Raw genomic sequence first — 24,908 nt, forward strand, 5'->3', positions numbered from 1 at the left:
ATTCAACACTTCCCTCAATACAAGTCCTACATTACAACAGTGACTACTGTAAAGCGCTTTGTGATGTCTTGAGATCACGAAAGGCTCTATAGAAATGCAAGTTCTTTCTTTCCTTCTTGGGTTCCAAGAAAATATCATAGGAGAATGCACGTGCCACTAATAGATATACATCTATTCATCAGTATATGTACAACATGAACAATACAAAATGGGATAAAGCAACTTGTAAGATGGGTTGACAACACACGAATTCCATGTAAGCATAAGTTACTAATCCTGATGTCACTCAAATTTTATTTTCCCATGAACTACTGATTCACACCATGCACTAGAAATTTACTGTACATGTTTCCTTAAATTTGTAGGTGTGTAAATCCTTTTTTATTTCTAATAGTGAATTAGAATATAAGTGCTATGTTTCTAGATATTTGACAATTCTTCAGCCAGAAGTGCCGAGTGGATGATGCTTATCGGCCTCCTCCTGAAGTCCCCACCATCACAGATAACAGTCTTCAGCCAATTCAATTCACCCCATGTAAAAATCAAGAAACGGCTGAGTGCACTGAATACTGCAACAGCTACAGGCCCTGACAACATCCTGGCTGAAGTGCTGAAGACCTGTGCTCCAGAACTAGCTGCCTCTCTAGCCAAGCTGTTCCTGTGCAGATATAACATTGGCATCTACCGAGCAATGTGGAAAATTGCCCAGGTTTATCCTGTACAGAAAAAGGATGAATCCAACCCGGCCAATTACCACCCTCAACCATCAGCAAAGTGATGGAAGGAGCCATCAACAGTGCTATCAAGCAGCATTTACTCACCAATAACCTGCTCACCTGCTTGACATCGAGGCAGCATTCAACCGAGTGTAGCACCAAGGAGCCCTGGTAAAACTGAAGTTAATGGGAATCAGAGGGAACATTCTCCTGTGACTGGAGTCATACCTGACACAAAGGAAGACTGTTGCAGTTGTTGGAGGCTAATCATCTCAGCCATAGCACATTGCTGCAAGAGTTCCTCAGGTCAGTGTCCTAGGCCAAGCCATCTTCAGCTCTTCATCGATGACCTTCCCTCCATTATAAGATCAGAGTGGAGCTGTTCCCTGATGATTGCTCAGTGTTCAACTCCATCGCAATTCCTCAGATAATGAAGCAATCCAAGCCCACATGCAGCAAGAGCCAGACAACATCCAGGTTTGGGCTGATAAGTGGCAAGTAACACTCGCATCACACAAGTGACAGGCAATGACCATCGCCAACAAGCGAGAACCTAAATACCTCCCCTTGACATTCAATGGCATTACCACTGCCAAATCCCCCACCAACATCCGGGGAGGGTCACCACTGACTAAAAATTCAACTGGACCAGCCACACAGAGCAGGTCAGAGGCTGGGTCTTCTGTGGCGACCGGTTCACTTTCTGACTCCCCAAAGAAGCTCCACCATCTGCAAGGCACATCAGGAGTGTGCTGCAATACTCTTCTCTTGCCTGGATGGGCGCAGCTGCAATAACAAGAAGCTCAACAACATACAAAACAAAACAGTCTGCTTGATCGGCACCGCTTCCACCAGCTTATACATCCACTCCTTCCGTTACTGGCGCACCGTGGTTACAGTGTGTACAATCTACAGGATGCTAAGTCGCCAAGGCTTCTTCGGCAGCACCTCTCAAACCCACGATCTGCACCACCTTGAAGGACAAGGGCAGCAGGTGCATGGGAACATTATCAACTTGAAGTTCCCCATCAAGTTACATAAAATCCCGACTTAGACATATATTTCTGCATTGTCGCTGGGTCAAAATCTTGGAATCCCCTATGTAACAGCATTGTAGGAGGACCTTTACTACATGGTCTACATGGTTCAAGAAGGCCCACCACCTCAAGAGATATTAGGATGGGCAATAAACACTGGCCTTGCCAGTGGCGCCCATAGACCAAGAATGAGCATTAAAAAAAAAGAATTTGGTAAAGAAAGTGACTTTCAAATGTCACATTTTTAAAGCAAAGTATATTCACACAAATTAAAAACACTCCCGGACAACAGGTAGTTAATATGCTAATGAAGGCCCCTTCCCCAAAGACTAAACAATAAGCAATTTGCTAGCTTTCGGTAATTAATAAATACTTCAAATGCATTGTAATGAGAAGTTTCTGATCCTGGGCACTCGGCAGGGGTTGTCTGGCAGACCTCCCCTTCTGGCTGTGAACAGAGGAAGATTAAAAAAAAGACACAGGCAGTCGGGAGGGGTGTTTTTAAAGATAGAATGCTGGAATGACAGTCAGGTCCAGCAAAGCCACATTAGGTTTTAAACAGAAAGCTTCGAACGCAAGCTTTGGCCAAGTTCAGAAGGAGCATGCAGTGGGGTAGTTGGGAGTTACTTTGTTTAAGTCAAGCAAGATGAACTACTGATGTGGGACCGGTATTGTGTTCATTATTTTTGTATTATTATGCAAAGAGAAATTGTACTGGTTGAATTAATTGAGCCACAATTATGATCAGACTCAGTGTGTTCACTTGCTGTGAAATAAGGCAGCTTAAAAATTCGTACCTGGTCTCATCTTACCAGGTCCCCTTTTAGAAAATTGGAACAGCATGTGGGAGGTAGGGTCGGGTATGAAAGCACAAACATCCAGTTCAGATCACAAAGTGGAACCCGTTGTTACACCCTTGGGTTTTGCTATCACATAACAAGAACAACTTGCATTTATATAGAACAGAAAAAGAAAATGCTGGAAACATTTAGTAGGTCAGGTAGCATCTGTGGAGAGAACAGAGGAGCTGATGTTTCGGGTGTGGATGCTTCGTCAAAAAACCATTGTTTGCTCCACACCCGAAACATTAACCCCTCTGATCTGTTCACAGAGGCTGCCTGATCTGCTGAATGTTTCTATTATTTTCTATTTTTGTTTCAGATCTGCAGTTTTTTGCTCTTTGCACTTATCTGATTCAGTCTGAGAGCATGGTCATAGAAGAGAATGGCACTGGTGACGAGGAACGGAGTTTATGGCAAGAGCTGAAGGAAATAGTTTCAGTCTTCCAATGTTTAGCTGGTTTAAATTACGGCTCATCAAGACTGGATTTCAGACAAGCACTCTGACAACAGTGGTGGAGGTTGAGAAAAGTGATGGAGATGTGGAGCAGAGTGTCATTAGCATACATGCGGAAGCAGAACCCATGTCAAAGGGCAGCATGTAAACGAGGAAGAGGGGACAAAGGATAGACCTTTGGGGACTCCTGAGGTGATAGTGCAGGGGTGGGAACAAAAGACATTGGTATCATAGTATGTACAGCAAAGGAGGAGGCCATTCGGCCCATCATGCCTATGCCAGCTCTTTGAAAGAGCTATCCAATTAGTTCCATTCCCCTGCTCTTTCCACATAGCTCTGTAAATTTTTTCCCTTCAAGTAATTATCCAATTCACTTTTGAAAGTTACTATTGAATCTGCTGCCACCATCCTTTCAGGCAGTGCATTCCAATGCGTAAAAAAAATGTTTCCTCATGTCGCCTTTGGGTCTTTTGCCGATCACCGTAAATGTGTGTCCTCCGGTTACTGACCCTTCTGACACTGGAAACAGCTTCTCCTTATTTACTCTATCAAAACCCTTCATGATTTTGAATACCTCTATCAAATCTCCCCTTAACCGTCTCTGTTCTAAGGAGAAAAATCCCAGCTTCTCCAGTCTCTCCACATAACTGAAGTCCCTCATGCCTGGTACCATTCTCGTCAATCTCTTCTGCACTCTCTCTAAGGCCTTGACGTTCTTCCTAAAGTGTGGTGCCCAGAATTGAAAACAACACTCCAGCTGAGGCCGAATCGGTGTTTTATAAAAGGTTTAGCATAACTTCCTTGTTTTTGTACTATATGGGGTAAATTTTAAACGGGAGCCAGGAAGAGGGCGGGGGGAGGAAATTCCTGACGAGAAACCGGACATCCTTACTATTTTGACGTAAGGACGTCCTTCATTTTCTTTTTCTGTAGGTTTCCTGCCCGACAGGCCAGCCGTCAGTCAAACAGGAGAACAGCCAGGGAACAGCAGGTAAGTCTTAGATTGGGGGAGGCGGGGGTCATTGAGGGGGAAATCATCATCGGGGGGACAGGGATCGTGGGGAGGGGGGTGGTCGAGGATCATGGGGGGGGGGGGGAGGGAATTGTGGTAGGGGGAGAGGCTCGGGATCGGGGATTGTGGGCGCGGGCCCCAAGACCCCGGGGTGGTCGGACATTGGGGGGGGGGGGGTGAAGAGGAGGGCGGTCGGACGTCGGTGGGGTGGTGGGGAGGGCGGTCGGACATCAGGGAGGGGTTCGGATGTTGGGGGAAGGATGAGGGTGGTCGGACCTTGGGGGGGGAGGGGGTTGGACATGGGAGGTCGGTCGATCGATCCTCCTGGCCCACAAGCAGTGCATTGAAGGCACTTATCTGCTGCTCCGGGCCTTCTCGCCTCCTCTTATGTGGCATGAAGCAGAAGGCCCGGTAGTCCCGGACCCCAGGAGTTAAAAATAAAAAAGCCGTCAAAATGGAGGCCCATAGCGTCCTTAAAAGCTTTCACTGACCGACCTGCCTCCTGAGAGCAGGTGGGTCACCCGCCCCTCGACCCGCCTTCGTTAAAACCAGAAGTGGGCGGGTTGGGGTTGGGTTTTAGGTTTTTTTTTTACAATTTTTACTGTCCCATCCGCCCCCAACCCACCGTTCGTGGGGTTAAAATTTACCCCTGTGCCTCTATTAATAAAGCCCCAGATCCCATGCTTTTTTTTTAAAAAAGAAACAGCCATCTCAATGTCCTGCCACCTTCCACCAGATTTATGTATGTGCACCCTCAGATCTCTCTGTTCCTGCAACTACTTTAAAATTGTACCATTTAGTTTATATTGCTGTCCTCATTTTCTCTACAAAAATGTATCACTTCACAGCGTTAAATTTCATCTGCCGTTTGTCTGCCCATTTCACCAGTCTGTCTATGTCCCCCTGAAGTCTGTTACTATTCTCCACATTGTTCACTACATTTCCGAGTTTTGTGGGATCTGCAAACTTTGAAATTGTACAAGTCCAGGTCATTAATATATCTCAAAAAGAGCAGTGGTCCTAATACTGACCCCTGGGGAACACCACTGTATACTTCCTTCCAGTCTGAAAAACAATCATTCACCACCACTTTCTGCTTTCTGTCCCGTAGCCAATTTTGGATCCACACTCCCACTGTCCCTTTAATCCCATGGGCTTTAATTTGGCTAACAAGTCTATTATATGGTACTTTATCAAATACCTTTTGGAAGTCCACATACACAACATCAATTGCACCACCCTCGTCAACCCTCTCCGTTACTTCATCAAAGAACTCAATCAAATTAGTCAAACACTATTTGCCTTTAACAAATCCATGCTGACTTTCATTTATCAGCCCATACTTTTCCAAGTACCAATTAATTTTGTCCTGGATTATTGTCTCTAAAAGTTCCCCCACCACTGACGTTAGGCAGATTGGCCTGTAATTGCTGGGTTTATCCCTCTCCCCTTTTTTGAACAGGGTAGTGACATTTGCAATCCTCCAGTCCTCCAGCACCGTCCCCATGTCTAAGGAGAATTAGAAGATCGTGGCCGGAGCCTCCATAATTTCCACCCTTACTTCCCTCAGTAACCTAGGATGCATCCCACCTGGACCGGGTGACTTTTTTTACTTTGAGTACTGCCAATCTTTTAAGTACCTCCTCTTTATCTATTTTTATCCTATCCAATATCGCTACTATCTCCTTCTTTATTGCTACAAGCTCCTCTTCTCTATTGAAGACGGATGCAAAGTATTCATTTAGTACCTCAGTCATGCCCTCTGCCTCCACAATAAGATCCCACCCTTCCTTTGACTACCCTTTTACTATTTATATGTTTATAAAAGACTTTTAGGTTCCCTTTTATATTAGCCACTAATCTATTCTCATTCTCTCACTTTGGCCCTCTTTTTCCCTTTTTTAGACCTCCTCTGTACTTTCTGTATCCAGCCTGGTTCTCTACTGTATTATGAACCTTACATTCATCATGAGCCTCCTCTTTCTGTTTCATTTTAACCTCTATCTTTTTCATCCAAGGAGCTCTAGCTTTGGATATCTTTTCTTTCCCCCTCGTAGGGATTTGTCTACTCTGTACCCGAACCAAATCCTCCTTGAAGGCCTCCCATTGTTTAATTACTGTTTTGCCTGACAATTTTTGATTTCAATCCACCAGGGCAAGATCCCTTTTTAACTCACTGAAATTAGCTCTCCTCCAGTTAAGTATTTTCACATATTTTGGTAAAGATGCTCTGGTTATGATCAAATAGTTGAGTAGAACCAAGCAAAGGCAGTCCCATGGAGCTGGAAGACACAACAGAGGAGGAGGATAGTGTGGTCGACTGTCAAAAGACTGGAGGTGGGTCTCATGGACGAAGTAAGAGACAGACAGGAGTTTAGAGCTAGGTGGGCAAGGGAAAGGGTGCAGCAGCAAAGGCTGCTATATAGATGCAACATTGTACCAAGACTCTATCTAAGGCAAGATCCTAAACTTGTAATAATTAGGAATCACAGGATACCAAAGCAAGGGAATACATCACTAATACTTTCTAAATAAGCAGTAAATTATAAAATTTCAAGTGCAGCACTCAGGTGAAGATAACTAATACAAAACAAAAATAAGAACAGGTGAGGTTTTCACAATCAGAATTTAGCTGGAAAGGAAACACACCGTTTGGTAAAAGTTCAAAATATTTTGACATATTCCAGAAAATCTACTTAAAGCATAATAGAAATTCTTTTTAAAAAAGAGAACCAACAGCATTTTCTCTTTTTTTTGCTTATTAGTTGTTTCCCTCTTTTTCTGAGATCGGAGTTCAGCTTGTTAAACTAAATGCTGTGTGTATAACATTATATAAACATTTTGTATGAGTAGAATTATTCTCCTACCTTCATGAGTTTATCCTCAGAAAGCCCACGATTAATTTTTTGTGGTGTGTTTCTAGATTGAGATGCTCTACACTTTACATGCCCTGAAATTACATCATTAAAATGCAATACCACTTTTTAAACAAACGATACCAAATGACTTCTTCAGCAGTAATAGGGTTATAATTTGCCAATGGGAAGCATAAGGACTAAGGAATCTCAGTGTGCTCTTTTTAATACCTCGATCATATTACTGACGGACCTCAGTTGCACATTTTATCTCATTATGGAAAACCGCAAACCTTTGAGGATTGTCCATTCATTTTTCAAACTCATTTCATAGTCAAGAGTATATTTTGTTTAATCATTCCGATGTTAGGCCTATCTCCAGGGAGACTATTATTTGACATTTTTTGTTACACCAATCAGTACCATCAATAAAATCTTTGTAAACAGACAGCTGATATTTAGAGTTTTAGCCTGCCTCTCAGGAACTGCCTGTGCCAAGTCATGTCATTCTGTCCTTTCCCGCCCCTCCACCCCCTCCTCCACCCCCCCACCCCCCACCCTTGGCCCTGTTTCCTACACAAGCCCTGCACTGTTTACACAGCTGTGTTTGTAAACCCCAGGGAGACCTGCCAAGTGCACCCAATGCTGAAGCTGCCTCCTGCCCATTACCACACTAAGGCACACATGTTTATATCAAGAAATGAAACAAATAGCAGTGCAGACAGTATTCAGACTGAAGTTTATTCACTTGCTGTCAATTTTATAAGCAATTCAGCTCAGCGGCACGGTATTTCTTTCCTCATTTTTATACAAATATGTGGAATAGCTGTGAAGCAGTTAACGTGTAAGGGAAGTGTGTGGGTGGCTTTCTACACCGAATTCCAATGACAGACACCCGTAAAAATAAATCACGGTACATCTCTTTCTTATAACAAGGGAATAGGAATAATTCAGACCATTTATTCCCAGTCTATACTGCCTCCTTAAACCACCACTGTCCTGTCTGGACAGTAATAACTCAACCATTTATAGGCTCTCACCATGGCCTATAAGCTCTGGGTTCCAATATTTTCATTATCTTTCACGAGGCACCAAGAAAAATATTTATGTTCAATGCGGCAGAAACAGTCTGATTTCCCCATTACCTCATCCAATGAGAAAAGCACTGTTCCCATAGGTGGCAGGTGGCTAACAGACAACTATTTTCTAGAAAAAGCTTGAAAGTGTCCCAGTTTGCTTAATATTGACATATCCATATAAACATTTGATTATTAAAACTGAAACAAAATAGTCATTAACATGTTAAGGCCCAGAGAGGACTTGAAGGACAGCCACACTGTTGCAAAGTATTTTTTTACTGAATAACTTTTGACAAATTCATCTTTGACAATTTTGCAAGACAGCCCAGATTTCTCCACTTATTCTTCAGATAAGGAGCTTTGCAGTGTAATTATAATTTCTGGAAGTTTCAACCACCATCAGTTACATTAAGAATTACTTCATTTCCCTCTTGTAAGCCTATAGTGTATGGCACTACTTTCTAAATACTCTTCAGTCAGCTGTTCCGATTAAATACTATTAAAAACACAAGCCCTAATCCCATCACTAGGTGACGCAGACTATTCTGACATTCATTAGCTATCGAGAAAAACTGTACCCTTAGAAAATATATGGTCTTGAAAATCCTTCGTTGACTTCAAGAACAAGCAGAAAGATCTAAAAAAAATGGCATGAGAGGTGCCAATGAATGAGACACCTCGGGCTCGAATTTAGCAGGCCTGCGGGTTCCCAGCGGGTGGTCCTCCGGGAGCGTGGAAAACGCGGACGGCTAATCGCGTGCGTCCCCCACGGGATCGCGGGATAATTGGACCGATTAAGCCCTGCTTCCGGGTTCTCCGCTCCCCAGCTGCGTGCCGGCCGGCTGCGCATGCGCAGTACCGTCGACGCGATGTAGGAGCTCCACTTAAAGGGGCAGTCTCCCAAAGCCCCTCCTGCTGCAATCATTAGGTTTCTGACGATGGCTCAGCCAAGGGGAAAGGCTGCGCCCCGTTTTTCCGACCTAGCGCTGCAGCTGATGCTGGAGGGCGTGAGGAGGAGGAGGGACACGCTCTTCCCGGAGGATGGACGCAAGTTCCCTGCCGCCGCCACCAGAAAGGCATGGGCAGAGGTGCCGGCGGAGGTGAGCAGCAGGGGCAACACCCCAAGGACTTGGGAGCAGTGCCGCAAGCGCTTCAATGACCTGACTAGGTCTGGCAAGGTGAGTACACCAACGCACCCTCCCACAGCCCGTCCCCACCATCACGCCAAACAGATCACAACCCCTCCTGCACAGCCACCACTGCGCTCCATCAGCAATCCTCACAGCCACTCATTCACCATCCTCGCCGTGCACGCAAGTACCCACCGTCCCTGACCCCACCCGAACACTACCACACACCCCAATCCCCATGCAATGGGATGGGCACGTGGCACACGCATCCTCCCATCCATCTGCGCCACGCTCAACCCACCCACACCGATGCTCGATGCGTCTCACGATGCAATACGCACCCACTCACACATCTGTGTTTTGCCTTCACAGGAGAAGAGGAGCAAGAACAATCGCGAAAGGGCACGCACCGGAGGTGGCCCGCCGCAAGTGGTGGAGCTCATCGATGCCGAGGTGGAGACGCTCGACCTCGCCCGCACGCGACATTGCCTGTCGGTGGCTGATGGCGAGTGTGTCGCTGCCGAAACGGCCGGTAAGGGAAAGCTGACACTCAACACCCATGATCGCGAGTGACCGTATCATCACCTGCCATTAGGCGCACTGTCAAGTTGGTCCACATGCCTCATAGTGCCCTCTGTTCTCTTGCAGGTCCGTCTGTGTGTGAAGCGATCGAGGAGGGCGATTCCTCAGAGGACATGGCGGTCTCTGAGGGTGCATCGTCACATCAGAGCCAACCATCCACCAGCGCAGAGACACGCACCTCGGTGGGTCCCCCTCGCCAACTAGTTGGGGTAGCACCTGGTGAGTCACCGCGCACGAGTGAGCATGAGCAGACCCTGGTGGCAGGGGCAGCCGCGGAGGGTCCGTGACGGAGGGAGCACTCATCTCCAGGCTCTGCTCAGCCGGACCCAGATGCTGAACCCAGGGGGCCACCAGTGAAAAGGAGAGTCGTCGAGGGGCACCAGCTAATTGCTGAGGTACTGGGAGAGGTGCCGCGCGCATTGTCCACAATAGCGCAGGCGATGGAGGAGTCCAACTCCTGCATGCGGGCATTGGTGGCGCAGGCACAGGAGGGTACCGGCGACACAGTGTCGCGGGTAGGTGCGGGACTGTCTGCGGTGGAGGACAGGCTGGCCTCCCTCGAGCGTCACGCACAGCTCCAGATCGAGTCCTTGCAGGCCCTGACAACGTCTGTACGGATTCAGGGTGAGCAACATTCTGCCGCCATCAACAGGCTGACGGATACACTAGGGGTGGCCTTGCAAGGCCTCACACATGCCATCCAAACTGCCGTCCAGCAGGGTGGAAGGGGTGATGTGGGCCGAGGCCACGAGAGGGATGATAGTGACCGGGGACATGGAAGCGGGGACGCTTCTCAAGGCGCCCCCACGTCCCACCCGTCGCCCACCTCTCAACCAGTACCCGCAATGGTGCCTCCTCTCCAGGTGGCCGAGTCTGCCCCTGCCCCGGTGCAGGAGGAGCAGTCTGTGGAGGTGCCCTCACGGGCACCGAAACCCAGGGGCCGTCCGCCAAAAGCATCTACCCGGTCAAGGCGAGAACACGAGCAACCTGCCACTACCTCTGCTGGAGCCACAGGGGTAGCACCACGTAGGGGTACCCGGAAAAGAAATGCAAAGGCGTTATAATCACAAAGGGAATACACCAGGGTGTCTATTAATTTGTACATTTTTTTTTAATATCATGTCACATTGGAGATATTAAATACTCTATTCTCACCACTCCTGCCACCTCTCGTCCATTCTTCCGCGGCCTGTGCAATAGGTGCGTTCCGTGGAGGCCATCATGATGGCGAACACCTGCTGCCGCCCATTGGGCACACCGCTGTGGGTGCAGGAGTACTGGCAACAGTCTTCAGTGGAGGGGGCTGGTATGGCCGCTCGCATGTGCAGGTGAGGAGATGCGAGCGCCTCGCAGTGTCTGACTCTAGGAGAACCGTTGACGTATGAGTGCCTCCCTGGCCCGGCGACCATCCCGGTGAGTCGTGGTTCGGCGCATGGGTCGTCCACTATCCTCTGGCGCGTCCTCCTCCTCCTCCTCCTCCTCCTCCTCCTCCTCCTCGCCCTCGCCGTCCTCAATGTGGGTGGCGGGTGTGGATGGGGCCTCCTCCAGCGGCACCCCTCTCTGTTGGGCCATGTTGTGCAGGGCACAGCAGACAACTATGATTCGTCCCACTCTGATTGGTGTGTATTGCAGCGCTCCCCCAGAACGATCAAGGCACCTGAAGCGCATCTTGAGAAGCCCTATGGTCTGCTCAATTGTAGACCTGGTAGCAGTGTGGCTGTCATTGTACCGATGCTCCGGCTCGGTGATGGGGTTCCTCAGAGGTGTCATGAGCCACGTGTGTAGGGGATACCCCTTGTCGCCGAGGAGCCAGCCGTTGCCGGCGTTGGGTGCCTGCAGGATGGGCGGGACGGCGGACTCCCTGAGGACGAAGGCACCGTGGCAGCTGCCGGGGTATCTGGCGCACACGTGTAGGAATCTCTGGCGGTGGTCACAGATGAGCTGGGCGTTCATGGAGTGATACCCCTTCCTGTTGATGAACAGCCCTGGCTCATGCGGAGGTGCCCGTATTGAGATGTGGGTGCAGTCGATTACACCCTGCACCCGTGGGAAGCCGGCCATGGCATGGAATCCAACCGCCCTCTCCATCTGGCTGCGCTCGTCCATGGCGAAGTTGATGTAGTGCGAGGCCCTGCGGAACAACCCATCGGTGACCTGCCTTATGCACTTGTGTGCAGAGGACTGACAGACCCCGGTGATGTCCCCGGTGGCACCCTGGAAGGAACCGGATGCGAAGAAGTTGAGGGCAGTGGTGACTTTGACGGCGACAGGTAAGAAGATGCTGCTTGGTCCATCAGGGAGCAGCTCGTCGTTAAGGAGGCTGCAGATGTCGGCGACTACCTGGCGATTGACTCTGAGCCGACGTATGCACTGCTCCTCGGAGAGGTCCATGAAGCTGAGCCTCGCTCTGTACACCCTGTGCGGAGGGTAGTGCCTCCTGCGACGCATCTCTCTCTGCGGTTGCCCTCCCTCCTGCTGTGCAGGTGGGTGTGCCACCGCACCGTGTTGGGGGGCCCCACGTCTCCGAGGCGGACGGCGTGGACTGCGAGGCTGCTGGGGCTGGTCATGCTGTTCGTCCTCCGACGATGTCAACACACCACCCATCTGGCAGGTGTTGGTCTGAGGGGTTGTGCAGGGTAGGTGGGTGGTTCCTCGGACTGGGGCTGCGGTTTTGTGTCGGTCTGTCCTCTGGCTTGGCGGGGGGTGGTGGAGGGCAGGGGTTGCCCTATGTGACGCGGTGGCCTCCTGCGTGGGTGAGGGCTCTCCCCCGTGGAGTGCACCTTGGCACCTGCCACAGGCTGCTGGCTGCAACACGCCTGGTTGAGGAGGGACTGTTTCCCCCAGTGTGTGAAACTCACTGCCTTGAACCTAAAATCCCACACTTCCTCTTTTGACAGCTGCTTCAGCTCATTAAATGACCACAACAAGCAAGGTAAGTACACTCAAGTGGAACCCCGCTGGCTTTAATTGCCTGCGGGATTCCCACCAGCGGGGCTTGCGCGCGCAGCCCCGCACGTCAGCGCGGTACCCGGAAGTGGCCGGGATTTCGGCGCGATCCGGTCACGTGACCGGATATCGGGATTTTCGGGGCCACCCCGCTGGGAACCCGCCGGAAACACGACGCCAAAATCGAGCCCCTCATGTCTTATGTTCACAAATTCTGAATGTTGTGAAGGTAGTAAGTACCAACTCCAAACAGTGACAATGTAAAAAAATATATAATTCGTAGCAAAAATATCTATAGTACAATACTTTATGAATATTAGTTGCTAGTTACAGCATTATATTTGGTTTGTACAGGTGACTGACAGATTGAATATCTGTTCTTTTTCTAGGTATAGAGGTTCTACAAGAAATAAGTTTAAATACTCTCATCTCAGTTGCTAATCACCAGAGACCCAGAATTCAGCATAAACTGGCAATTCCGTTCAGACAAGCTAAAAGGATGGTTTGTTTTAGAACTAGAAATACCATACTGCTGCAAAGGAGGTGCTCTACTAAGGCTGGGCATAAGCCAGAATAAAGGGGCTTTTATCTGTACCTAGTCTGTAGTACACCTGAGCTGGAAGGACACGATGGCTATACCTGCTGCTGAAAGTGGAAAAATGTTCCATTTCTCAGTATTGATATCCCTCGCCTTTACAAGAATAATTTTCTTTTAAATGGATTTTCTTGCCCATATATTAGTGCCCATTGAAAAAAAAGAAATAAAACACCCCAGGAAATGAGATATTTGGCAGCTAAATGATGTACCACTACAAACTGATGTAAACACATGGTCATCGAATGCGTTGCTGGAAACTTGCAATATATATACATTATACAGAAAAGGGTAATTGCTGAAACCCCAAATTTCTATATATATATATATATATATATATATATATATATATAGAGAGAGAGAGAGAGAGAGAGAGAGAATTAAAAACTAGCCATTTAAAAATCAGATCTTTTGAGCTAAAAACGCTTAAAACTTTTTTCCATGCTTAAGATAAGCTGCTCAATATTCTAGACAGGTTAAAGTTAACCGGTGCTGCACAATAGCACTTGTTACTTTCAGCCCAGTTGCCATTTTGTATGATGCAGCTAGTGTGGAAATACTCACATATAAAGTAGCAGTCATTGTTTTGGTTAAGATGCGCAATACATAAAGGGTTAAGGAGGGCCTCCAAACTGTGGCATTTTCACTCACCAGCTACTAATTATAATGATGTTTATTTGGTCTTCAAGGAACCTTCATCAAATGCAATTTTACACATAAAATTGCCATATTAAGACACTGCTGTTGAAAATGCTTTAGTCTACAATGTGAAAGCTGCACTGAAAATGTAGCTTATAACAATATACAAGGCGTTTAGGTCACATAAAAGGTCACTCTTCAATTGAGTGCAAAACTTTGATTAGTTACAACAGAAAATAACTTTCTTCAAGTTTACAATTCCTAAGTTTATTTCATAAAATGCTAAGTACAGATTCAATTCCAACTTTTGAAAAGGCATTTACTACTTTCACAGAGTTGTATATATGAACAAAACTTTGGAAATTAACTGGGTGGTTTCTAATAGGTATCTTAAAGCAGACGAAAAAGCCTGAATAAGCATGCAAATTGAATTGGAAGTGGTCTGAAATTTTCTAACATCTTTTGTTGTTAAACTGTTTGTGATAAGTAGTTAGAAAAAATGAGTAATCATTTACAACTAACAAAAATCACATGTTGTACTCCTACATATATATGCAGGGTACATGTATTTTGGTGGGTATTTTTTCTCCTCTCCCACCTCAGTTTTGTTTTAAAATCTGAACATTCAATACAATCACACTGAAGTCATGTGCATTGTGCATTTGCCTCATCTGTGGAGTAACTAGTTTGCAACTGGTTCTAAATAGTTAAATCATGAGATGAAGGTACAAATCATTCCCCACTGTACACACCACTAGCTGATGTGGAGATGCCAGTGATGGACTGGGGTGGACAAATGTAAGGAGTCGCACAACACCAGGTTGTAGTCCAACAGCTTTATTTGAAATCAATTTCAAATAAAGCTGCTGGACTATAACCTGGTGCTGTAAGACTGATTGCATCATGTCATTGACAGTTAAGCACATTTTACTCTATGACTTTGAGTAGTAGCAGAGTAGATGTGCTTTGCTGTTTTCAGGTTAAACCGTAATCCAGAAATATTTTTTATATTGAAGGGTGGAAACTGGATAAAGCCCAAAAACCACAAGTTCTGTATAAACACATATTGCATTTCAGAATTTTTGTTCAGGAAGCAGAATGTAGTGATCCTTGTCTGTCAGCCCAACTGGTGAATGCCCTTCCACATCTGTTAATCAAAATGGTACGAGAACATCCAGTTTTACAGCATTAACCTATGTTTAACATTATATTGTATGATAAAGGGTTCTGCGTTAACTGTCACTGCTTACATATGTTTGCAGTTTTGTAAGATCTTTTGTTTTATGCATGTTTTACAGGTATTGTAGGTCAGCAATACCAAAAACTGCATAAAGACCTCACAGTAAAATAGTCCTGCGTTTGGCCCCACATTAGAAAGTGACATGTTCAAATCATTGGATGATGGATGGGAGGCAAACGTTTGCATTGATTACTAGCTTGCTACTAAGGCAGCTCTTGCAAAATATTTTCTCATGGTTATAAATCCAGCATGATATACACACTAGGCTCTTAAATTCTTTAGAATTGCAAAGTAATACAATGACAACCACAATGTCCATTTTAAATCAGAAAACCAGTATTACTTTTCTTCATTTGTGGGTGGGAAGTGGAGGCACCAGTTGGTGAAAGGTATGGGCAGTAATCATGGTGGGGATGGGGTGGGAGAAGGGAGAGAGGAGAAGAGGGATTCAGCCAAGGGTTGAAGACTGGTGGGTGGCATGCTCTTTTCAGCCACAGGTGGTGGCTAAGGGTGTGGGAAGAGATCAGGCAGAGAGACCACATCTATGGTTGGGGAGTGTGGAGCCTCAATGGGAAACCTCGTGTCGGTTTTCAGTTCACTGCATGTTACAAGAAGACAACAGACCCTCTATATGTTATTTTAAAAAACGATTGTGGTAGAAAGCAACTTGTGGTTTAGAAAGGCAACTGAACTCAATCAATTACAGCATTTTTCACTATTGTCTCCTTGTCAAATATTGAGAGCCACCTTCATTGTGTATCTTACACATAATTCCACACAAAACTAGGAATGCAATTTAAAAATGCCAGTGAAATCCTCAGGCAATCTCTAACCCAGAATGATTTGCAATTTCTCATACTTCCCACAACATATGGACATACAGAAGTGGTTAGAGCAAGTATCTGCTAACTTTAGGGGAGAAGTCTATAAATTAAATGTAACTTTATAGCTATTTACTATCCCTGAAGGAGGTCGAAGTTGTGAAAGAATTTAAAACAAAGTAAAAAGTTAAATGTTATTTACTAACGGTTTTGCATATGACTTGATAGCATCATGAAACATAAATTAAAGCAAAATGTTTGACCATCACCTAGCAAATCATTTAGTTCAGTTTAATCTTAAATAAACTGTGAGGAACCACTTGTGAAGCAGGACTACTATAAACATAGATGATACCCTTATCATACTATGATTTTCACAATCAATGGGTTCAATTTTAAACTTAAATTGCAGCTGCAATGGGGGCGGGGAGGGGGGGGGGGCTGCGAAAATTGCAGAAATGCAGAGTAGGTTCGGAAGCCAGCTCCAACCTGCCAATTTCCGAGTTTCCCACAGACGCACCTATGTGTGCATGGGCATCCCGAATCCAGAAGTCCCGCTGGCAATTAAAGCCGGCGGGATGATAGTTAAAGAACCAAATATACCTCATCGAGGTACTTCAGGCACTTTACTTGTGACATATTAGGTAGTTAAAATGATTTTTTAAACTTACCTGGGCGGCTTTCCTATGGCTTCTGATTCACGCCTGGTGAAATCAAGCGTGGAAGGCCGGATCAGGCAAAAAGAAACAATATAAATTAAATAACGGCAGCTTGGAGCAGGGTGGGGGGGGAGGTGAAGGTGCACATGGCAAGTCCGAATAAAAAAAACTTACCATTCTGACGCAATCGCAGTGTACTTGATGGTGATTAAAGTTCTTTCCAGGTTTCGGCACCGCAGCCGGCCTGATTTTAATGGGGGTGGGTGGGGGGTGGTGATGGGAGAGAGAGAGGGAGCGAGGTGTCGTCCGGCGCTGGAATGGAAGGTCCCGGGGGGGGGGGGGTGAAAAGGGAAAATCGGGGGGGGGGGGGAAAAAAGAGAAGATCGGGGGGGGGAAAGAGAGGAGAAGATCGGGGGGGGGGGGGGAAAGAGAGGAGAAGATCGGGGGGGGGGGAAAAGAGAGGAGAAGATCGGGGGGGGGAAAGAGAGGAGAAGATCGGGGGGGGAAGAGAGGAGAAGATCGGGGGGGGAAGAGAGGAGAAGATCGGGGGGGGGGAGAGAGAGGAGAAGATCGGGGGGGGGGGGGAAAGAGAGGAGAAGATCGGGGGGGGGGGGGAAAGAGAGGAGAAGATCGGGGGGGGGGGGGGAAAGAGAGGAGAAGATCGGGGGGGTGGGGGGAGAAGAGAGAGGAGAAGACCGGGGGGGGGGAGAGAGAAGACCGGGGTGGGGGGGGGGGGAAGAGAGGAGAAGACCGGGGGGGGGAAGAGAGGAGAAGACCGGGGGGGGGAAGAGAGGAGAAGACCGGGTGGGGAAGAGAGGAGAAGACCGGGGGGGGAAGAGAGGAGAAGACCGGGGGGGGAAGAGAGGAGAAGACCGGGGGGGGGAAGAGAGGAGAAGACCGGGGGGGGGAAGAGAGGAGAAGACCGGGGGGGGGAAGAGAGGAGAAGACCGGGGGGGGGGGGGAAGAGAGGAGAAGACCGGGGGGGGAAGAGAGGAGAAGACCGGGGGGGGGAAGAGAGGAGAAGACCGGGGGGGGGGAAGAGAGGAGAAGACCGGGGGGGGGAAGAGAGGAGAAGACCGGGGGGGGGGGGAAGAGAGGAGAAGACCGGGGGGGGAAGAGAGGAGAAGACCGGGGGGGGGAAGAGAGGAGAAGACCGGGGGGGGGGAAGAGAGGAGAAGACCGGGGGGGGGAAGAGAGGAGAAGACCGGGGGGGGGAAGAGAGGAGAAGACCGGGGGGGGGGAAGAGAGGAGAAGACCGGGGGGGGGAAGAGAGGAGAAGACCGGGGGGGGGGGAGAGAGGAGAAGACCGGGGGGGGAAGAGAGGAGAAGATCGGGGGGGGGAAGAGGGGAGAAGATCGGGGGGGGGAAGAGAGGAGAAGATCGGGGGGGGGGGGAAAGAGAGGAGAAGATCGGGGGGGGGGGGGGAAGAGAGGAGAAGATCGGGGGGGGAAGAGAGGAGAAGATCGGGGGGGGAAGAGAGGAGAAGATCGGGGGGGGAAGAGAGGAGAAGATCGGGGGGGGGGAAGAGAGGAGAAGATCGGGGGGGGGAAGAGAGGAGAAGATCGGGGGGGGGGGGGGGGGGAAAGAGAGGAGAAGATCGGGGGGGGGGGAAAGAGAGGAGAAGATCGGGGGGGGAAGAGAGGAGAAGATCGGGGGGGGAAGAGAGGAGAAGATCGGGGGGGGAAGAGAGGAGAAGATCGGGGGGGGGAAGAGAGGAGAAGATCGGGGGGGGGAAGAGAGGAGAAGATCGGGGGAGGGGGGGGAAAAGAGAGGAGAAGATCGGGGGAGGGGGGGGAAAAGAGAGGAGAAGATCGGGGGGGGAAGAGAGGAGAAGATCGGGGGGGGAAGAGAGGAGAAGATCAGGGGGGAAGAGAGGAGAAGATCGGGGGGGGAAGAGAGGAGAAGATCGGGGGGGGGGGAAAGAGAGGAGAAGATCGGGGGGGGGGGGGGAGAGAGAGGAGAAGACCGGGGGGGGGGGGAGAGAGAAGACCGGGGTGGGGGGGGGGGGGAAGAGAGGAGAAGACCGGGGGGGGAAGAGAGGAGAAGACCGGGGGGGGAAGAGAGGAGAAGACCGGGGGGGGGGAAGAGAGGAGAAGATCGGGGGGGGAAGAGAGGAGAAGATCGGGGGGGGGAAGAGAGGAGAAGATCGGGGGGGGGGAAGAGAGAAGACCGGGGGGGGAAGTGAGGAGAAGACCGGGGGGGGAAGTGAGGAGAAGACCGGGGGGGGAAGTGAGGAGAAGACCGGGGGGGGAAGAGAGGAGAAGATCGGGGGGGGGGGGGGGGGAGAGGAGAAGACCGGGGGTTGGAAGAGAGGAGAAGATCGGGGGGGGAAGAGAGGAGAAGATCGGGGGGGGAAGAGAGGAGAAGATCGGGGGGGGAAGAGAGGAGAAGACCGGGGGGGGGGGGGGGGGGGAAGAGAGGAGAAGACCGGGGGGGGAAGAGAGGAGAAGACCGGGGGGGGGGGGGGCGGGGGGGGGGGGGGAGAGAGGAGAAGACCGGGGGGGGGAAGAGAGGAGAAGACCGGGGGGGGAAGAGAGGAGAAGACCGGGGGGGGGAAGAGAGGAGAAGACCGGGGGGGGAAGAGAGGAGAAGACCGGGGGGGGGGGGAAGAGAGGAGAAGATCGGGGGGGGGGGGGGGAAAGAGAGGAGAAGACCGGGGGGGGGAAGTGAGGAGAAGACCGGGGGGGAAGAGAGGAGAAGATCAGGGGGGGGGGGGGGGGAGAGGAGAAGACCGGGGGGGGGAAGAGAGGAGAAGATCGGGGGGGGAAGAGAGGAGAAGATCGGGGGGGGAAGAGAGGAGAAGATCGGGGGGGGAAGAGAGGAGAAGATCGGGGGGGGGGAGAAGAGAGGAGAAGATCGGGGGGGGAAAAGAGAGAAGATCAGGGGGGGGAAAAGAGAGGAGAATATTGGGAGGGAGAGAGAAGATCGGGGGGAGGGGAAGAGAAGGAGATCGGGGGAGGGGAAGAGAAGGAGATCGGAGGGGGGAAGAGGAGAAGATCGGGGGGGGGGAGAAGAGAGGAGAAGATCGGGGGGGGAAAAGAGAGGAGAAGATCAGGGGGAGGAAAAGAGAGGAGAATATTGGGAGGGAGAGAGGAGAAGAACGGGGGGAGGGGAAGAGAAGGAGATCGGGGGGGGGAAGAGGAGAAGATCGGGGGGGGGGGGGGGAAGAGGAGAAGATCGGGGGGGGTGGGGGGTGGGGAGAGGAGAATCATAGAAATCATAGGAAATTTACGGCACAGAAGGAGGCCTTTTGGCCCATCATGCCCACGCCGGCTGAGATACGAGTCACCCAGCCTAATCCCACTTTCCCACATTTGGTCCGTAGCCCTGCAGATCACGGCTCTTCAAGTGCACATCCAGGTATTTTTTTTAAATGAGTTGATGGTTTCTGCCTCTAACACCCTCTCAGGCAGTGAGTTCCAGACCCCCACCACCCTCTGGGTTTAACAGTTTTTCCTCACTTCCGCTCTAATCCTTCTACCAATCACTTTAAATCTACGCCCCCTGGAGAGGGGGACATCAGGGTGGGGGGGGGGGGGGGGGGGGAGGGAAGAGGGGTTAAGCCCTTAAGTACCTCAGGTACATTTGGTTCTTTAACTATCATCCCGCCAGCTTTAATTGCCGGCGGGACTTCCGGATTCGGGACATCCGTGCGCACTCAGGTGCGTCTTTGGAAAACTCGGAAGTCGGCAGGTTGGAACCGGCTTCCAAACCCACTCTGTATTTCTGCAATTTTCGCAGCTGCCCCGCACCCACAATTTAAGTTTAAAATTGAGCCCCATCTGTTCAGATAGATGTAAAAGATCCCATTACAATAATCAAGAAGTGCAGGAGAGTTCTCCCGGTATCACAGCCAACACTTATCCCTCATCCAACACCAACAAAAACAGATTAACTGGCCACATCTCACTGTTGTTTGTGGGACCTTAAAGTGTGCAAACTGGCTGCCATGTCTGCCTTCATAAGAATAGTCATTGCGCTGTGAAGCACTTTGGGACAGCCTGATGAATATGAAAGGTGCTGTTTAAAAACTTTTTCTTCTGTCTTTTTCCCCCAGTGGCCCTCAACAAAAGAGATGGATTAGCAGCATAGCAACAATGTATTAACTCCAGTCTAACAGCTGAAGCCAAGAATGCCAGAATGCAATGTGCATCACGACGCATACTGAAATGACACAATCTCTTCCTACCAGCATTTAACGCGTACTCATCTGAATTATACCCACTGTACACAATGGGCTCTTGTAAGTATGAACCACTACTGAGCACGTGTACAGTGACATTCTGATTCAGAAGAATCCAGAGCACTTAAAGTGAGCATTTGAGGAAATAATGCAGCCCAAATACTGTGGACAAATCAACTGACATCACCAGATAATGTGCAATGCGTGCCTCGCAGGCCCTAGTGCTGGTTATCCAGGGCACCCACGATATTATCGGTCCCAATGAGTTTAACCTTGATGCCACACATTGATATGATACACTTCACAGGCATGATCTGCAACACCATTGTTGTACCTTTTTTTTTTAAATGAAATTTATTCCAAAGAATAGTGAATTTACACCTTTTCTATAGTAATGTACACTTACAGAAATCTAATTTATTGTACATAACATTTTGTAAAAGAAATTACCTATTTATGATAAAACACTTACACATTTTGAGTACTTGAAGTTAGTTATCCAGTTTAACACTGTAGCCTTTCCAGACGGAATAAAGACAAATTTTCCAATGATATTCTTGTGCTCATGCTGGACACACGCGCGCACACACACTAAATGCGCTTCAGCAAAATGCTATTTTTAAATATTACATACAGTGGGAAAAATTTATACTGTATTTTCTTGATATAGTGCTTTTAATTTAAATTCTTTCCTAAGGAACTGTCCAATGATCATATTACCTTTTCCCATCCATCCCAAGTCTGGCTAGCCTTTCTCTTCAAGCTGTGCATCTTGTTCTGACCTCCAGCCAGGTCCTCCAAGTAGTCGACACTATACTGACTCTTGGAGTGACATATTACATATTTGGGGGCCACTTTCTCTCATCAAAAATGTACTTGCATTCCTCCAAAACAAAGCTCACCAGGATGTAAAATGCTTGGTCAGTAAACGGGCTATTGTCTGTTGTTGAGTCATTTTCCTCCAAAATTGCGTACTCCACAACTGGATTAATGAGCTTTGACATTTATATTAGTTAAGAGGCTTATTAGTTGCTCGAGAAGTGTTATAGGTACATTGTGAATGCTTGCTATTTTTCCACTACTGCTAACAAAATTGCATTTCAAAACTGCATTCCCGGGTTTTCATTAGCAGGTAATAAATTATGATGAAAAAACAGCATTTCTCTTTTTTGTTGAAAAGAGGAGAAAATCTAGCCCGTTATCCATACTTCAAACTTACCAATATTAACATGAAGCATATTACTGGGAAACTCTAGCACTATATATGCAAACCCAGATTAGTTTTACTGGTTGTCAAAAACATCTATATAGATTTCTCCCTATTTCCAATCAAATGAGAAACCAAATTGAGACAATGAAATATTTCAAGTAGAATTGAGAAACACAATGAGATTTAGATTTGTTTCGTTTAGAAAAAGGCCTGTGGTGCCATTATATTATAACAGACTAATTTTATTCAATTCTATTTTACATTGAACCCTTTCAAATCAGGAAGGAAACAATTACAACTACCTTTAGCAGCTGACTACCCCAAAAAAATACACTAAATTCTCCGAGTGTGTAATGATTTTTAATGAGGACCAGTTGTTTCCAGCCACTGATCTACAGAGCAATCTCACCCCTGATCAATGCACTTTTAAATGTTTCCTTGTGTTTGCTTGGATAGCAGCTGACAATGCTGGACAATTAGCCCAGAGTACTGATGAGCAGAGTCAACTCAATGTAGGCAAACATTCAATTGCTGAATGGTTAAGTTGTGAAAAATTGAAAAGGAAAAACTTCATTGCTCATTCACACTGTGATTAATCCCTCACCATTACAAGTAAATTAAAAATAAAGTTATACAAACTGTGAGCGCTGATAACATCTTTGGACCACTCAAATAATGAAGCAGTCCAAACCCACATGCAGCAAGACCTGGACAACATACAGGCTTGGGCTCATAAGTGGCAAGTAACACTCGCGCCAGACAAGTGCCGGGCAATGACCATCTCCAACAAGAGAGAGTCTAACCACCTCCCCTTGACATTCAACGGCATTACCATTGCCGAATCCCCCACCATCAACATCCTGGGGGTCACCATTGACCAGAAACTTAACTGGACCAGCCATATAAATTCTGTGGCTACAAAAGCAGGTCAGAGGCTGGGTATTCTGTGGCGAGTGACTCAACTTCTGACTCCCCGAAGCCTTTTCACCATCTACAAGGCACAAGTCAGGAGTGTGATGGAATACTCTCCACTTGCCTGGATGAGTGCAGCTCCAACAACACTCAAGAAGCTCAACACCATCCAGGACAAAGCAGCCCGCTTGATTGGCACCCCATCCACCGCCCTAAACATTCACTCCCTTCACCACTGGGGCACAGTGGCTGCAGTGTGTACCATTCACAGGATGCACTGAAGCAACTCGCCAAGATTTCTTCCACAGCACCTCCCAAACCCGCGACCTCTACCACCTAGAAGGTCAAGAGCAGCAGGCACATGGGAACAACACCACCTGCACGTTCCCCTCCAAGTCACACACCTTCCCGACTTGGAAATATATCGCCGTTCCTTCATCGTCGCTGGGTCAAAATCCTGCAACTCCCTTCCCAACAGCACTGTGGGAGAACCTTCACCACACGGACTGCATCGGTTCAAGGAGGTGGCTCACCACCACCTTCGTAAGGGCAATTAGGGATGGGCAATAAATGACGGCCTCGCAGCGACGCCCACATCCCATGAACGAATGAAAAAAAGAGAATGGGTATTAGAGAAGTAACTGAGCATGGCAGTGGGAAGGAGGGAGCTAAAGCATCAATAGATACACCTATTAACTTGGTGATTCTCACAACCTCTCACTCGATGAGTGGGATGAGAGGGTTGTTCTATGAAGAGAGGTTGAATAGAACAGGCCTATACTCTCTGGAGTTTAGAAGAATGAGAGGTGATCTCATTGAAATATATAAGATTATGAGGGATCTTGACAGGTAGGTGCTGAGAGATTGTTTCCCCTGTCTACAGAGTGTAGAACTAGGTGGCATAATCGCAGGATACGGGGTCGGCCATTCAAGACTGAGATGGGAAGGAATTTCTTCACGCAGAGGGTTGTGAATCTTTGGAATTCTCTACCCCAGAGGGCTGTGGATGCTAAGTCATTGAATATATTCAAGGCTGAGACGGATACATTTTTGGACTCTGGGGGAATCAAGGGATATGGGGATTGGGCGGGAAAGTGAAGTTGAAGTCAAAGATCTGATTGAATGGCGGAGCAGGCTCAAGGGCCGCATGGCCTACTCAAACTCCTGTTTCTTATGTTCTCTCGATTAATTCAGCATCTTTGCACTGCTGAATTTGGTAACTGCCCATGAGGCAATTAGCATCGCCAGTTTTTAAAGAGAGAAGAGTAACCAATTCACCAACTCTGATCTTTAAAAAGGGGGCATACGCACGTATGAAAAAGGGCAGCAAAAGATCAGCTGGTGCATCGAGTCTACTCACACATTAAACCCATCCCGCCGTTTCCCCCTCTCCTCTGTTGTCCCATCCCATTCCCCCCCTCCCCTCCCCAGCCACACAATCTCCTGGGACAAACAAAAAGGAGAAAAGACCATGAGCCAATCTAGGAAAAACTCTGGGAAATTCCTCTCTGACCCCCACCCAAAAGTAATCAAGCAAGCTCCAGGAGTTTGCAGTGACTGGTACCATTATTCCTATCAACCTACCTACCTCTAGAACTCAAGATGTCTTCCACTCTTAGGAATTCATCCATATCCCCTTTGAGTACTTGCAGAAAATCAATACTCAATGCACATACTGGAAACGTATTTTAGAGGTCACAACTCCCTGTGCAAAAAACAACTTTTTGGCATATCTGTCCTAACTCTATGCTTTTGTAACTTGTACTAATGCCCCCCAGTTCTCGCCTGCCTATCTAGCTCAAGTAACCTATTCATGCGGACAGAATCTAATCCCTTCATAATTTAAGGACCTCAATCACATCACCTCGAAGTCCACGCTTTTCCAAGGTAAGAAGTTCCAGATCTCCAAACCTGTACTGATAACTAAGAACCTTAAACTAGGTATCAATCAAGGGGCTCTCCTCTGAACCTTTTTCAGGGCCTCAATACTCCATCA

At 48.1% G+C, this 24,908-nt stretch overlaps 1 protein-coding gene across 2 annotated transcripts in view; it reads right to left on the reverse strand.

Moving 5' to 3' along the window:
- traf3ip1 (TNF receptor-associated factor 3 interacting protein 1) overlaps positions 1-24,908 on the reverse strand; it is a 134,985-nt gene that overhangs the window by 21,099 nt on the left and 88,978 nt on the right. The gene's annotated exons all lie outside the window — the stretch shown is intronic.

Source organism: Heptranchias perlo, chromosome 7, assembly GCF_035084215.1.
Source record: "Heptranchias perlo isolate sHepPer1 chromosome 7, sHepPer1.hap1, whole genome shotgun sequence".
NCBI classification, from domain to species: Eukaryota; Metazoa; Chordata; class Chondrichthyes; order Hexanchiformes; family Hexanchidae; genus Heptranchias; species Heptranchias perlo.